Raw genomic sequence first — 16466 nt, forward strand, 5'->3', positions numbered from 1 at the left:
CTGTGCATATTACTTGCTCTCTGGAGCAATGCAAAAAACAATTTTCATGCTGAATTAGGTAGGAGACATAGAAGTTATCTGATACAAATGCTTCCTATTTAAATTTTTTTCTCGATTTAAAGGGTGAATTTAATTAATTTATTAAATTAATAACTATTCATTTATTTTCTTATTTACTTATTCACTTACTTAATGGATCAGTTATTTAATTAGGTTCTTTGCAAGAAATTTAGAAAAAAAGGAAATTTAGAAGATCAGTTTTTCAGGATAAACTCAATTTGTGAGAGAAAACACAAAGTAGAGGTAGCCCTCAAGATGAGGAACAACTTTGATTTTTGGCAGAATTTGTGTGTCCACAGCTTTCTGATCAACCCGGTGCTGCTCTGTAATCTCCTATTTCTCCTCTGTGTCGAAGATCTCACCACCCTGTTTTCTGGATTTACTCAGCTTCTTCTTGAAGTAAGCATCAGAAAGACGTTTGGGGACTTTCACACTACTGACAGCAATTTCAGGTGGGGGGTGGCAATGATGAATTTCTGGTGTGTTCTACACAAAAGAATTCGATTGAGGGCTGGAGGTCTGGTCACACATAGTGAGTCACTGCTTAGTTGCCTCAAGAAAATCATCCTCTTGCTTCTGTGGTACCCAGTGAGGATAATCAAAATGGTCCCAGGAGCAGTGCTGGCTCTTGGGTTCTCACATGCTGCCTGAATAGCTTTCAAGGCACATCTTCAGTAGGATAATACGTAGGCATTTTGTGAAGTTTAACACTTGAGTACCTCAATTGTCAGCACCAACTGGTTTTGTGACAGCAGCAAGAACCCTTTCCTTCTATTTCTTTTCAACCCTGGATTTAGCCACTGAATGCTTCCTCTTGCACATGGTCTTTCTGGAATACATAGCTGATCAAGAATATCTGCCAATTCCTCTACCTCAGACAGGGTTTTGGCTGCAGTGTGGCTTCCTCTTCTTTGGCATTTTAGCCTTGAGGTTACCCTTTTTAACTTGCCACCGGCATCAGACTTCTTGACTTCAGGTTTCTTCTTAGTAGCCAGCTTCTCAGATTTTTCACCCACCATTGTGCAAGATGGGAACGAGCTAATTTTTAAATCAGTTATTCACATACCTTAAAGAAGCACCTACTTCTGCAAAGGTTTTTAAAACAAACAATGAATGGTCTCCAGAATGACTTCCCTTTTCAATGACCCGCATTTCATTTAGGTGATTTAGTATTTACCTCCTATCTCCAGTTTAGTTGGATTTAGTACATTTTTATTTTTTTGTTTTTAGAAATCATCTCTTAAACTGACATTATTTATATTTAAACCCAAATTTTCCACGAAGTCTAAAGTTTAGAAATGATAAAGATGCCTACTTCATAGTTAAAAATATTTTTGCAGTTTTATTTTTTATTTTTGGAAAATATCAAACACACACACACACACAAACACACACACACACACACACACACCTCAGAATAATATTAATTCCTGAACACTTCATGCTGACATTTGGAGTTTTGAATAAACAGTTTTCAATGGTCTTGATCTAAGATGCATGAAAGTGAGATAATAGTTTAAAGCCACAGGTCCATTTCAAAACTGAATTTTCACTAAATGTCACCGTACAGTTCTCTGCCATTTCTCTAGAATGAGTGTATTGGTTCCAGGAAGGAAAATATATTTATGGAAAATCATACCCAGTAACTCAAGGGTAATGTTGTGCTGGCTTTTAACCTGAAAGATCTCTATCCTGCTGCACATTCCCCTTTGTAATTTAAATGCAGCCAAGTGCATATAACAAAGAAGTAAAGTCTCCTGTAAAATTGTCTAAATTTACTTGGTTTGAAGCTTATGCATAAGTAGTTACAGCACTTTACATGTGGGTAACAACAACAACAAAAAAACTTAAACAATCAAATTTCCAGTGAGAAAAATATAGTATTATGCTGTCAAAGCAAGGGGATTCTGGTCTGTATATATGTGTGAGTGTGTGAGTGTGTGAGTGTGTGTGTGTGTTTTGTATTTCTACAATAATTGCATTGCATTATATTGTTTATGCACTGTATTTCTACAGTAAGTGTGTGATACTTTTAAAATTGGAAATAGTATATAGATATTTTTAGACACACTGAGAAAATCTATGGATATTTCATAAGAAAATATTCAGTAGGTTTTGGACATATGGATTTAAATTCCCAGAGATGAAAAGTCATCTTGAATATTCCATCCCAAATATACAAGATGTAAAGAACCACATCTCTAGTTAGTTGTAAGGCCAAGCCAAGTTGGCCCAGCCATCTCATCATCCAAGCCACTTTAGCTGAGGTGTCAAACATCACAAAGCACATATGCCATTCTTTCTTTTTCTAGAGGAAAAGAATCTAAAGACAAAACAAAACAAAAACAAACCCACAAAAGCTCATTTTTCCTTTTCTGGTTTCTGGAGAGCCATTGGTGACTATTTGCCTCTTCTGAAATAATGGAATGTTAACTAATCACTTTTAACAGAGTTACTTCTTCAAAATATTAAACTCCTTGTAAAATATACTCCTTTAACAAACAAAAACTATGGTTTTGGTGTTCTAGGTTAGCATTAAATAATACCAGTCCTATTAAACCAAAATATCAGTCATGTTAAAACCAAAACCACACTTGAGTATATGAAGGGTATTTGTGGGGTATAGACTGTTTCTTAATCTGGATACTGATTAAATGTGTATACTTCTGGTAGGGGTTCATTATTCTGTACCCCTAATCAGTTACATACTTTTCTCTCTGTATATTGTATTAAATAAAGTGTTCAATAAACAGTTCATATGATTTGCTCTAAGCAACATGGTTAAATTTTTTTTCATATAAAAAGACAAAACAAAGAGTGAAAACCTCTTGTTTCTGCCTTATATCCTTGCCCTACCCTAGTATTTCTCTCCAAAATGATTTATTTTAAAAATTGGTGTGCTTCCTTCTACAAAAAGGACACCTTTCATCTCTTATTTATCTATATGTCTACTTATCCAGCCATCAATCTAATACTTATACCTAACTCCATATCTATCCACTAGTTTGATTTATACATAATGGGTGATAATATATTGATACATTTGTTTGTATCTTACTTTTTACTTTTTTTGTTTGTTTAAATATCTTGCTAACCTTCTACAGCATAGTCATTCTTTAAAATAACATTTCATCAAATGACTATACCATAATTTATTTAATTGGTCCTCTGTTGAGAGTCTTTTGGGTTGACTCCAGATTTTGTCCAATATAAACAATAATTCACCACAATTAACTTGAATTAAGCAATTAAGCTTATGGAGGCAAATACACTCAACAACTCTTGGTTTGCCAGTGAAAAAAATATGGTTTTTAAAATTTTTGTTGTGGACTGAAAGAGTCCCCCGCCAATTTCATATGTTGAAATTCTAATCCCAATATGATGGCATTTGAAGATGAGATCTCTGGGAGGTAATTATGTCATAAGAGTAGAACCATCATGAATGGAATTAGTGCCTTTATAAGCAGAGGCCAGAGAGCTAGCTAGCTCTCTTTCAGGCATGAGAGGTCACAGAAAGAAGACAGTTGTCTGTCTGGAGACCAGTGGTAGAGCCGAACCAAGAACCAGATTACACTGGCACACTGATGTGGGACTTTCAGGCTCCAGAACTATGTGACATAAATGTTTTTAAACCACCCAGTCTATGGTAATTTGTTACAGTAGCCCAAATTGACTAAGACCGTTTTCATTCTTAAAATTGGATATTCAAAGTCTTCACTATTTTTAACGTTTTAAAATCTTTTTGTCTTTTAAATATTGATATATTTTGTCTGGTTTCCCAATGAGTTGACTGTGGTATATTTCCTGATTTATTTTTATTTATTTATTTATTTTTTAATTTTTTTTTAACGTTTATTAATTTTTGAGACAGAGAGAGACAGAGCATGAACCGGGAGGGTCAGAGAGAGGGAGACACAGAATCGGAAACAGGCTCCAGGCTCTGAGCTGTCAGCACAGAGCCCGACGCGGGGCTCGAACTCACGGACTGCGAGATCATGACCTGAGCCGAAGTCGGCCGCTCAACCGACTGAGCCACCCAGGCGCCCCTATTTCCTGATTTATATCAGCTCTGAATTAGATTTAAAAAATGAGAATTCTCATTGTCTTATTTTCTCAGTTTGTTATAATCTGATAAATTATTTTATGTAGCATTTAAAATATTTATATAGTTATATATGTCTATATTTCATTTCTAATTTATGAAGTGTGGTACTTAGAAAAGTCTCTTGAACTAAGTGAGCCAGGAGAACCTTGCAGAGTCCTGTCTTTAGGCTCATATTTGTTTCCCAGATTACAATTGTTCCTTATTTAAAGAAAATAAACAAAGAAAACAAAGCAAACTGAAGTAAATAAGCTATAGCTTTTTTTCTGTATAGCTGGGTACTTTAAGCCTTGATATTCAAATCTTAAGAGATGTTCGTGCAGGATGCAACAAAAAGTATCTCATACTTTGCAGAATTATATCTTTTTCTCTCTTCAGAAGTATTATACAAGTGTAATCTTTTAGAGATTAGGAAAAGTTATCTTTATGAACAATACTTAAAGGAGCAAAGTAGTGCAGTTGGCCCTAATTGTACCATATTCCAGTCATTAACAAAGAGGCAAATATCTCAAGTTGGGGGCAGAAAGGTAGAAAACTGTTTAGGTACTTTAAAAAGTGACACAATAAAGTCTCACTTTTACCAGAATGTGAAAACAACATAAATGCATCCAATGTGTTTATTATTCCGATTAAAAATAAAAAAAAAATCCCCCTAATATTTGTATTTGTAAGTTTTAAGTGTTGCTCACTCTACAATTAAGCCAAGCTTTAATCAGGAACTGGATAAAAGAAGGGGCTCCCCTCCTTTCCAAGGAAAAGATTTCCTAATAAATAGTGTTCTAATAAACACAATTTATTCTTATTTTTATGTTCTTGTTTTTGTTATTAGAACTTGATTTATGTGGAAATTATTTTTGTAATAAAGGATAAATATACCTTGGCACACACACACACATGAACACATACACATAACCTGCTTCCAGTATGAATCATTTTCATTTCCTCACTGACTTAAAATGCCACTTTTATTGTAGACTAAATTTCATGCATATTTTGGTGTTATTTCTGAACTCCTGCCTGTACTCTTCATCTATATGTTTTGATGACAGTAACAAAGTGTTAATTATCCTAGCTTTCATCTTTAGTATCTGTTAAGATTATTTTACCTCATTACACTTTTTAAAATACTTTTCCTGACTAGTTTACCATATTTATTTTATCAGATAAATTTGAGTTTCATTTTAGTAAGTAAAATGAATTCTGTCCTGCTGCTATTTTAATTAGATTTCAATTAAATTTATAGATTAATTTAAGGGATTTTTATATCTTTACAATTTGAGTTTTCTTATCCAGAAACACATTATGGTTTTCCTTTTAATTTAATCCTTTTTATGTCTTTCAGTAGATATTGCTATTTTCTCTCTCTCCTTCTCTTTCTCTCATGTTTCTGTATATATAAACATAAATACAGATGTAGATCTATAGATGCTAAACAATTATTACAAATTTTATACACACTTTTGTTGTTACTGTAACAGATTTGTTTGCTGTCATATCTGCTGGTTTTATTTACAGTAAGCAAAAGTGATTTATTTTTATACGTTAATTTTATAACATGCCATTTTAGTGAATATTTTATTTTTATAAAGAGCCTTTTACTTTTTTTTTTTTTTTCTTTTGGATGATTCCTATGTGTTTTGCATTCAAGTAATCGAATTGTCTCCATATTTTTCTTTCTGGCCTATTGTTTCGTTTTATCATTATTATTATTGTTTTATTTTTTTAGGGAGAGAGAAAGCAGGAGAGCATGAGCAGACAAAAGGGGCATAGGGAGAGAGACATAATCTTAAGCAGGCTCCAGGCTCAGCATAGAGTCCAATGTGGGACTTGATTCCATGACCCTGGGATCATGATCTGAACCGAAATCAAGAGCTAGATGCTCAGCCAGCTGAGCCAGACAGGCGCCCATGGCCTATTATTAAAGCTGATATTTTAACTATCACATTGGCTAGTACCACTAACACAAGTAAAATAATATTAGTTATAGTCAGAAAAATTAACTGTGTTTTTCTTTAAGCATTTCTACATTTACATATAATATAGTTGATAATATTAGTCAAATTAATGGATATTTATACACATGTATGTGATGTATTAAAAATACAGATATTTATATTCCTTATTCAACTTCTAAAAATTAAATATGAATGTTCTCTTAGTCAATTGGCTTAAAAAAACTTGATTTTTTAAAGCAGTTTTGGGGCGCCTGGGTGGCGCAGTTGGTTAAGCGTCCGACTTCAGCCAGGTCACGATCTCGCGGTCCGTGAGTTCGAGCCCCGTGTCAGGCTCTGGGCTGATGGCTCGGAGCCTGGAGCCTGTTTCCGATTCTGTGTCTCCCTCTCTCTCTTCCGCTCCCCCGTTCATGCTCTGTCTCTCTCTGTCCCAAAAATAAATAAATAAACGTTGAAAAAAAATTTAAAAAAAATAAAGCAGTTTTAAGTTCACAGCAAAATTGAGAGAAGCATACAGAGATTTCTCATATGCTCTTGCCCCAGTACATGTGTAGACTCTCCCATTATCAACATCCCCCACCAGACTGGTATCTGTTACAATTGAGAAACCCACATTGATACATCAAAATCACCCAAAGTGCATAGTTTATCCAAAATTTCACTCTTGGTGCTGTGCACTCCATGGGTTGGGACAAATGTATAACATGTATCCATCTTTATAGTGTTATAGGAGTAATTTTACTGCCCTAAAATTTCTCTGTCCTCTATTTATTCTTCCCTGACCTGCACCTCTGGAAACCACTAATCTTTCTACTGTCAACATGGTTTGCCTCTTCCAAAATGTCATATAGTTGGAATCATACAGTATGTAGACTTTTCAGATTGTCTTCTTTCACTTTATAATATGCAGTTAATGTTACTTCATGTCTTCTCATGCCCTGATAGCTCATTTCTTTTTAGGACTGAATAATATTGCATTGTACGATGTACCACAGTTTATTCACTATTCATTTATTGAAGGACTTCTTTATTGTTTTCACATTTGGCAATTAAGAATAAATTTGCTATAAACATCTGCATATAGGTTTTTTGAGGACATATATTTTCATCTCTTTGGGGTAAATACCAAAGAGTGCAATTACTGGATCATATGCTCAAAATATGTTTAATTTTGTAAGAAACCACCCAAGTGTCTTCCAAAGTGTCTGCATTCCCACCAGCAGTGAGTGAGAGTTCCTGTGGCTACATATCCTTGCTAACATTTGGTGTTGTCAATGTTCTGGATTTTGCCCATTAATAGGTCTCAGGTGGTATCTCATTTCAATTTCTATTTCCCTGAAGATATATTACGGAGAATCCTTTCATATGCTTATTTGTGATCCATATATCTTTTTTGTGACATGTGTGTTAAGGTCCTGGACTCACTTTTTAATTTGGTCATCTGTTACATTGTTGAGTTTTAAGAATTCTTTGCATATTATTTTGGATTAACAGTCCTTTATCAGATGTTCCTTTCGTAAATATGTTTCCCAGTCTATAGTTTGTCTTCTCATTTTCTTGACATTGTCTTTGGAAGAACAGAAGTTTTCCTAATTTTAATGAAGTTCATTTTATCAGTATCTCTTTCATGAATCATGCCTTTGATGCTGTATCAGAAACGTTCTTGCCATACCCAAGGCCATCTAAGTTTTCTCCTATCTCATCTTCCAGAAATTTTATACTTTTACATTTTATATATAGGGTGTGATACATTTGGAGTTAATTTTCATGAAGGATGTAAGGTCTGTGTATAGATTCATCTATGCATGTGGATGTCCAGATTTTCTTCATCATTTGTTGAAAAGACTATCTTTGCTCTATTGTATTGCCTTTGTTCCTTTGTTAAAATCAGTTCACTATATTTATTTGACTCTAATTCTGGGCTCTCTGTTCTGTTTCATTCATCTATTTGTCCTCCTTTAGTCACTGCCATATTGTCTTGATAATTGTGGCGTTTTGTTTTTTTTTTATTTTTTTAACGTTTATTTACTTTTGAGACAGAGAGAGACAGAGCATGATCAGGGGAGGGGCAGAGAGAGAGGGAGACACAGAATCTGAAACAGGCTTCAGGCTCCGAGCTATCAGCACAGAGCCCGACGCGGGGCTCGAACCCACGGACCGCGAGATCATGCCCTGAGCCGAAGTCCGACGCTCAACGGACTGAGCTACCCAGGCGCCCCTGATAATTGTGGCTTTATAGTAAATCTTGACATTGTGTAGTGTCAATCCTCCAGTTTAGTTCTACTTCAATATTCTACTTCAATATTGAAGACTATTTTGGGTCTTTTCCTTCTTCATATAAACTTTACAATCAGTTTATGGAATATAAAAAAAACTTTTGAGGATTCTGATTGGGATTGCATTAAATCTGCAGATCAAGTTGGAAAAAACTGAAATCTTGTTAATATTGTCTCCCTATCCATGGACATGGAACAGCTATTTATATAGTTTTTTCTTTGATTTCTCTCATCATTTTGTAGTTTTCCTCATTTTATCACTTTTAATTTTAATTTTATTTTTTAAAACTTTATTTATTTTTTAGAAAGAGACAGAGTGTGAATGGGGGAGGAGCAGAGACAGAGTGGGGGAGAAGCAGAGACAGAGGGAGACACAGAATCCGAAGCAGACTCCAGGCTCTGAGCTGTCCGCACAGAACCTGATGCAGGGTTTGAACTCACAAACTGCGAGTTCATGACCTGAGCTGAAGTAGGATGCTTAACTGACTGAGTCACCCAGGTGCCCCTCTTAAAATTTTTATTAAATACAAACCTATTTCTTATTTTCTTAGATGGGAGTATAAATAGTATTGAGTTTTTAATTTTCAATTCTCCTTGTTTGTTGCTGGTATATAAGGAAGTGACTAAATTTTATATATTAACCTTGAATCTTGTAAGGTTATGGTAATTTCTTATCAGTTCTAGGAGTTTTTTTTTTTATTTTTGTTGATCCTTTCAGATTTTCTACATCAGAATCATGTCATCCATGACCAAAGATGGTTTTATTTCTTTCTTTCCCAATCTGTATATGTTTTATGCATTTTCTTATTTTTAACGCATTAGCAAGAACTTCCATTATGAAAAAGAATTGTCAGAAACTGCTTTGTAGGTGATTTTAATGAGAAAGTTTCACATTTTTCACTGTTAAGTATAATGTTAACTATAGGTTTTACAGATATTCTTTATCAACTTGAGAAGAATTCCCTCTATTTTTCAGTTTATTGAGAGTTTTTATTTTTTTTATATTTACAGACAATCTTAGGGTTATTACTGGAATTTCATCAAAACTATAGATTCACTTGGAAGGACTGCATACTTTCACATTGAATTCTAACCCCTGACCATCATATGTTTGCATATTTATTTCGAGTTTTTACATGTCTTTTGTAATATTTCATAAATGGCTTCTATATTTTTTCTTATAATTATTATGTGTTTTATGTTGTTATTTTATACGTCTTTGTAAATGGTATTTTTAACTGTTGCAGGTATACAGACATCCAACAAAGTTTGGTCTACTGAATTTCTTTTCAGCTATTTTGAAAAACTGTCTTAATAACTTCATAAATTATCAATGGGGTTTCTGCTTTTTTAAAGTTGGTATCATGTGACTTGGAAAAACGATAGAATTTTTTTTTCTTCTCACATCTTTTAGATTTTCCGTCTTTTTTTGGGTTTCTTCCTTGTTTTTCTTCCTTCTTTCTCCTTTTCCTTTTCTCTTCCTCCCTTCCTTCTTTCCTTCCTTCCTTCCTTCCTTCCTTCCTTCCTTCTTATTCTAGTCAGTATTTGCATATAATACTTGTATACACATATTGAATAGCATTGGCTACAACAGACATCCACATCTTGTTATTTTGAAAAAGCATGTTTTTAGTGTTTCATAATTAACTTTGCTATTTGCAATAAATTTTTGAAAATTCTGTTTATCAAGTTAAAGAAATCTCCTATTTCTGGTTTATTAAGAGTTCATGTTAATGGATATAGAGATTTATCTGTATTTTTTCTGTATTTGTTAAGGTCATTATATGATTTTAATCCTTTAGTCTACTTATGAAATCTTATCTCCCTTACCTACAGTTTTTATCATGGGTTAGTATCAATATTATAGTAGCTTAATAAAATGAGTTGAATAGTGTTCCCTCTTATACACTGGAATAATTTTTATACAACTAAAATTATTATTTGAATGTTTGGCTAATTGAGGATTTTAGGCCTACAGTTTTCAATTAAAAAAAAAACAGGGGAGAGCAGAACGGAGTCTCCGGAGCCAAGCGCAGATGAGAGGCCCACGGAAGAGGGTAGGAAGGGCGGCAAGGCGGTGCGCGCTCCACGGATGGCGGGAGGGAGCTGGGGCGGAGGGGCAGCCTGCCGGCCAAGCAGAGCCCTGAGTCTGGCTGGCAAAAGCGGAGGGGCCTGACTGTGTTCCGACAGCAAGCGCTACTTAGCCTCTAGGAGGTCATAAGTTAACAGCTCTGCTCGGAAAGCGGGAAGGCTGGAGGACAAAGGGAGGGAGAGCTGCTGAGGCCCCAGACGACAGAGCTCAGTTTGGTGGGGAACAAAGGCACTCGCCAGCGCCATCTCCCTCACCAATCCCCCAGCCAAAATCCCAAAGGGAACCAGTTCCTGCCAGGGAACTTGCTCCCTCTGCGCAAACACCCAACTCTGTGCTTCTGTGCAGCCAAACCTCCGGCAGCAGATCTGACTCCCTCCCACTGCCACAGGGCCCCTCCTGAAGTGGATCACCTAAGGAGAAGCGAGCTAAGCATGCCCCTCCTGCCCCCGTGCACCTTGCCTACCCACCCCAGCCTATACGCCAGATCCCCAGCACCACAAGCCTGGCAGTGTGCAAGTAGCCCAGACGGCCATGCCACCCCACAGTGAATCCCGCCCATAGGAGAGGGGAAGAGAAGGCACACACCAGTCTGACTGTGGCCCCAGTGGTGGGCTGGGGGCAGACATCAGGTCGGACTATGGCCCCACCCACCAACTCCAGTTATACACCACAGCACAGGGGAAGTGCCCTGCAGGTCCTCACCACTCCAGGAACTATCCAAAATGACCAAGCGGAAGAATTCCCCTCAGAAGAATCTCCAGGAAATAACAACAGCTAATGAGCTGATCAAAAAGGATTTAAATAATATAACAGAAAGTGAATTTAGAATAATAGTCATAAAATTAATCGCTGGGCTGGAAAACAGCATACAGGACAGCAGAGAATCTCTTGCTACAGAGATCAAGGGACTAAGGAACAGTCACCAGGAGCTGAAAAACGCTTTAAATGAAATGCAAAACAAAATGGAAACCACGACGGGTCGGATTGAAGAAGCAGAGGAGAGAATAGGTGAACTAGAAGATAAAGTTATGGAAAAAGAGGAAGCTGAGAAAAAGAGAGATAAAAAAATCCAGGAGTATGAGGGGAAAATTAGAGATCTAAGTGATACACTAAAAAGAAATAATATACGCATAATTGGTATCCCAGAGGAGGAAGAGAGAGGGAAAGGTGCTGAAGGGGTACTTGAAGAAATTATAGCTGAGAACTTCCCTGAACTGGGGAAGGAAAAAGGCATTGAAATCCAAGAGGCACAGAGAACTCCCTTCAGACGTAACTTGAATCGATCTTCTGCACGACATATCATAGTCAAACTGGCAAAATACAAGGATAAAGAGAAAATTCTGAAAGCAGGTAGGGATAAACGTGCCCTCACATATAAAGGGAGAGACCTATAAGACTCGTGATGGATCTATCTTTTGAAACTTGGCAGGCCAGAAAGGATTGGCACGAGATTTTCAGTGTGCTAGACAGAAAAAATATGCAGCCGAGAATCCTTTATCCAGCAAGTCTGTCATTTAGAATAGAAGGAGAGATAAAGGTCTTCCCAAACAAACAAAAACTGAAGGAATTCGTCACCACTAAACCAGCCCTACAAGAGATCCTAAGGGGGATCCTGTGAGACAAAGTACCAGAGATATCGCTACAAGCATGAAACCTGCAGACATCACAATGACTCTAAACCCATATCTTTCTATAATAACACTGAACATAAATGGACTAAATGTCCCAACCAAAAGACATAGGGTATCAGAATGGATAAAAAAACAAGACCCATCTATTTGCTGTCTACAAGAGACTCATTTTAGATCTGAGGACACCTTTAGATTGAGAGTGAGGGGATGGAGAACTATTTATCATGCTACTGGAAGTCAAAAGAAACCTGGAGTAGCCATACTTATATCAGACAAACTAGACTTTAAATTAAAGGCTGTAACAAGAGATGAAGAAGGACATTATATAATAGTTACAGGGTCTATCCACCAAGAAGAGCTAACAATTATAAATGTCTATGTGCCGAATATGGGAGCCCTCAAATATATAAAACAATTACTCATAAACATAAGCAACCTTATTGATAAGAATGTGGTAATTGCAGGGGACTTTAATACTCCACTTACAACAATGGATAGATCATCTAGACACATGGTTAATAAAGAAACAAGGGCCCTGAATGATACACTGGATCAGATGGACTTGACAGATATATTTAGAACTCTTCATCCCAAAGCAACAGAATATACTTTCTTCTCGAGTGCACATGGAACATTCTCCAAGATAGATCATATACTGGGTCATAAAACAGCCCTTCATAAGTTTACGAGAATTGAAATTATACCATGCATACTTTCAGACCACAATGCTATGAAGCTTGAAATCAACCACAGGAAAAAGTCTAGAAAACCTCCAAAAGCATGGAGGTTAAAGAACACCCTACTAAAGAATGAATGGGTCAACCAGGCAATTAGAGAAGAAATTAAAAAATACATGGAAACAAACGAAAATGAAAATACAACAATCCAAACGCTTTGGGACGCAGTGAGGCAGTCCTGAGAGGAAAATACATTGCAATCCAGGCCTATCTCAGGAAACAAGAAAAATCCCAAATACAAAATCTAACAGCACACCTAAAGGAAATAGAAGCAGAACAGCAAAGGCAGCCTAAACCCAGCAGAAGAAGAGAAATAATAAAGATCAGAGCAGAAATAAACAATATAGAATCTAAAAAAACTGTAGAGCAGATCAACAAAACCAAGAGTTGGTTTTTTGAAAAAATAAACAAAATTGAAAACCTCTAGCCAGGCTTCTCAAAAAGAAAAGGGAGATGACCCAAATAGATAAAATCATGAATGAAAATGTAATTATTACAACCAATCCCTCAGAGATACAAACAATTATCAGGGAATACTATGAAAAATTATATGCCAACAAATTGGACAACCTGGAAGAAATGGACAAATTCCTAAACACCCACACTCTTCCAAAACTCAATCAGGAGGAAAGAGAAAGCTTGAAAAGACCCATAACCAGCGAAGAAATTGAATCGGTTATCAAAAATCTCCCAACAAATAAGAGTCCAGGACCAGATGGCTTCCCAAGGGAGTTTTACCAGACGTTTAAAGCAGAGATAATACCTATCCTTCTCAAGCTATTCCAAGAAATAGAAAGGGAAGGAAAACTTCCAGACTCATTCTATGAAGCCAGTATTACTTTGATTCCTAAACCAGACAGAGACCCGGTAAAAAAAGAGAACTACAGGCCAATATCCCTGATGAATATAGATGCAAAAATCTCAATAAGATACTAGCAAATTGAATTCAACAGCATATAAAAAGAATTATTCACCATGATCAAGTGGGATTCATTCCTAGGATGCAGGGCTGGTTCAACATCCACAAATCAATCAACGTGATACATCACATTAATTAAAGAAAGATAAGAACCATATGATCCTGTCAATCGATGCAGAAAAGGCCTTTGACAAAATCCAGCATCCTTTCTTAATAAAAACCCTCGAGAAAGTCGGGATAGAAGGAACATACTTACACATCATAAAAGCCATTTATGAAAAGCCCACAGCTAACATCATCCTCAATGTGGAAAAACTGAGAGCTTTTTCCCTGAGATCGGGAACACAACAGGGATGCCCACTCTCACCGCTGTTGTTTAACATAGTGCTGGAAGTTCTAGCATCAGCAATCAGACAACAAAAGGAAATCAAAGGCATCAAAATTGGCAATGATGATGTCAAGCTTTCGCTTTTTGCAGATGACATGATATTATACATGGAAAATCCGATAGACTCCAACAAAAGTCTGCTAGAACTGATACATGAATTCAGCAAAGTTGCAGGATACAAAATCAATGTACAGAAATCAGTTGCATTCTTATACACTAACAACGAAGCAACAGAAAGACAAATAAAGAAACTGATCCCATTCACAATTGCACCAAGAAGCATAAAATACCTGGGAATAAATCTAACCAAAGATGTAAAAGTTCTGTATGCTGAAAACTATAGAAAGCTTATGAAGGTAATTGAAGAAGATATAAAGAAATGGAAAGACTTTCCCTGCTCATGGATTGGAAGAATAAATATTGTCAAAATGTCAATACTACCTAAAGCTATCTACACATTCAATGCAATCCCAATCAAAATTGCACCAGCATTCTTCTCGAAACTAGAACAAGCAATCCTAAAATTCATATGGAACCACAAAAGGCCCCGAATAGCCAAAGGAATTTTGAAGAAGAAGACCAAAGCAGGAGGCATCACAATCCCAGACTTCAGCCTCTACTACAAAGCTGTCATCATCAAGACAGCATGGTATTGGCACAAAAACAGACACATAGACCAATGGAATAGAATAGAAATCCCAGAACTAGACCCACAAACGTATGGCCAACTCATCTTTGACAAAGCAGGAAAGAACATCCAATGGAAAAAAGACAGTCTCTTTAACAAATGGTGCTGGGAGAACTGGACAGCAACATGCAGAAGGTTGAAACTAGACCACTTTCTCACACCATTCACAAAAATAAACTCAAAATGGATAAAGGACCTGAATGTGAGACAGGAAACCATCAAAACCTTAGAGGAGAAAGCAGGAAAAGACCTCTCTGACTTCAGTCGTAGCAATCTCTTACTCGACACATCCCCAAAGGCAAGGGAATTAAAAGCAAAAGTGAATTACTGGGACCTTATGAAGATAAAAAGCTTCTGCACAGCAAAGGAAACAACTAACAAAACTAAAAGGCAACCAACAGAATGGGAAAAGATATTTGCAAATGACATATCGGACAAAGGGCTAGTATCCAAAATCTATAAAGAGCTCACCAAACTCCACACCCGAAAAACAAATAACCCAGTGAAGACATGGGCAGAAAACATGAATAGACACTTCTCTAAAGAAGACATCCGGATGGCCAACAGGCACATGAAAAGATGTTCAACGTCGCTCCTTATCAGGGAAATACAAATCAAAACCACACTCAGATATCACCTCACGCCAGTCAGAGTGGCCAAAATGAACAAATCAGGAGACTATAGATGCTGGAGAGGATGTGGAGAAACGGGAACCCTCTTGCACTGTTGGTGGGAATGCAAATTGGTGCAGCCGCTCTGGAAAGCAGTGTGGAGGTTCCTCAGAAAATTAAAAATAGACCTACCCTATGACCCAGCAATAGCACTGCTAGGAATCTACCCAAGGGATACAGGAGTACTGATGCATAGGGGCACTTGTACCCCAATGTTTATAGCAGCACTCTCAACAATAGCCAAATTGTGGAAAGAGCCTAAATGTCCATCAACTGATGAATGGATAAAGAAATTGTGGTTTATATACACAATGGAATACTACGTGGCAATGAGAAAGAATGAAATATGGCCTTTTGTAGCAACGTGGATGGAACTGGAGAGTGTGATGGTAAGTGAAATAAGCCATACAGAGAAAGACAGATACCATATGGTTTCACTCTTATGTGGATCTTGAGAAACTTAACAGAAACCCATGGGGGAGGGGAAGGAAAAAAAAAAGAGGTTAGAGTGGGAGAGAGCCAAAGCATAAGAGACTGTTAAAAACTGAGAACAAACTGAGGGTTGATGGGGGGTGGGAGGGAGGGGAGGGTGGGTGATGGGTATTGAGGAGGGCACCTTTTGGGATGAGCACTGGGTGTTGTATGGAAACCAATTTGACAATAAATTTCATATACTGGAAAAAAAATCAGGGGAGAGAAGGGGGGAAGATGGCGGTGTAGGAGGGTGCTGGGCTCACCTCATCTTGCTAATCACTTAGATTCCACCTGTATCTGCCTAAATAACCCAGAAAACTGCCAGAAGACTAGCAGAACAGACTCTCCAGAGCCAAGTGTAGACAAGAGGCCCATAGAAGAGGGTAGTAAGGGTGGAAAGGTAGTGTGCACTACACAGACTAGCAGGAGGGAGCCGGGGCAGTGGAGGGGCAGCACGGCCAGCAAGGCAGAGCCCC

The 16466-nt window shown here is 37.1% G+C and overlaps 1 pseudogene; it reads right to left on the minus strand.

Moving 5' to 3' along the window:
- Nucleotides 1–246: 246 nt before the first annotated feature.
- Nucleotides 247–1079, minus strand: LOC124514617 (60S ribosomal protein L6-like; annotated as a pseudogene).
- Nucleotides 1080–16466: the final 15387 nt, after the last annotated feature.

The sequence above is a fragment of the Lynx rufus genome, unplaced genomic scaffold, assembly GCF_022079265.1.
Source record: "Lynx rufus isolate CCGP_SWC_20201006 ecotype Redwood Valley unplaced genomic scaffold, mLynRuf1.p SCAF_1, whole genome shotgun sequence".
NCBI lineage: Eukaryota > Metazoa > Chordata > Mammalia > Carnivora > Felidae > Lynx > Lynx rufus.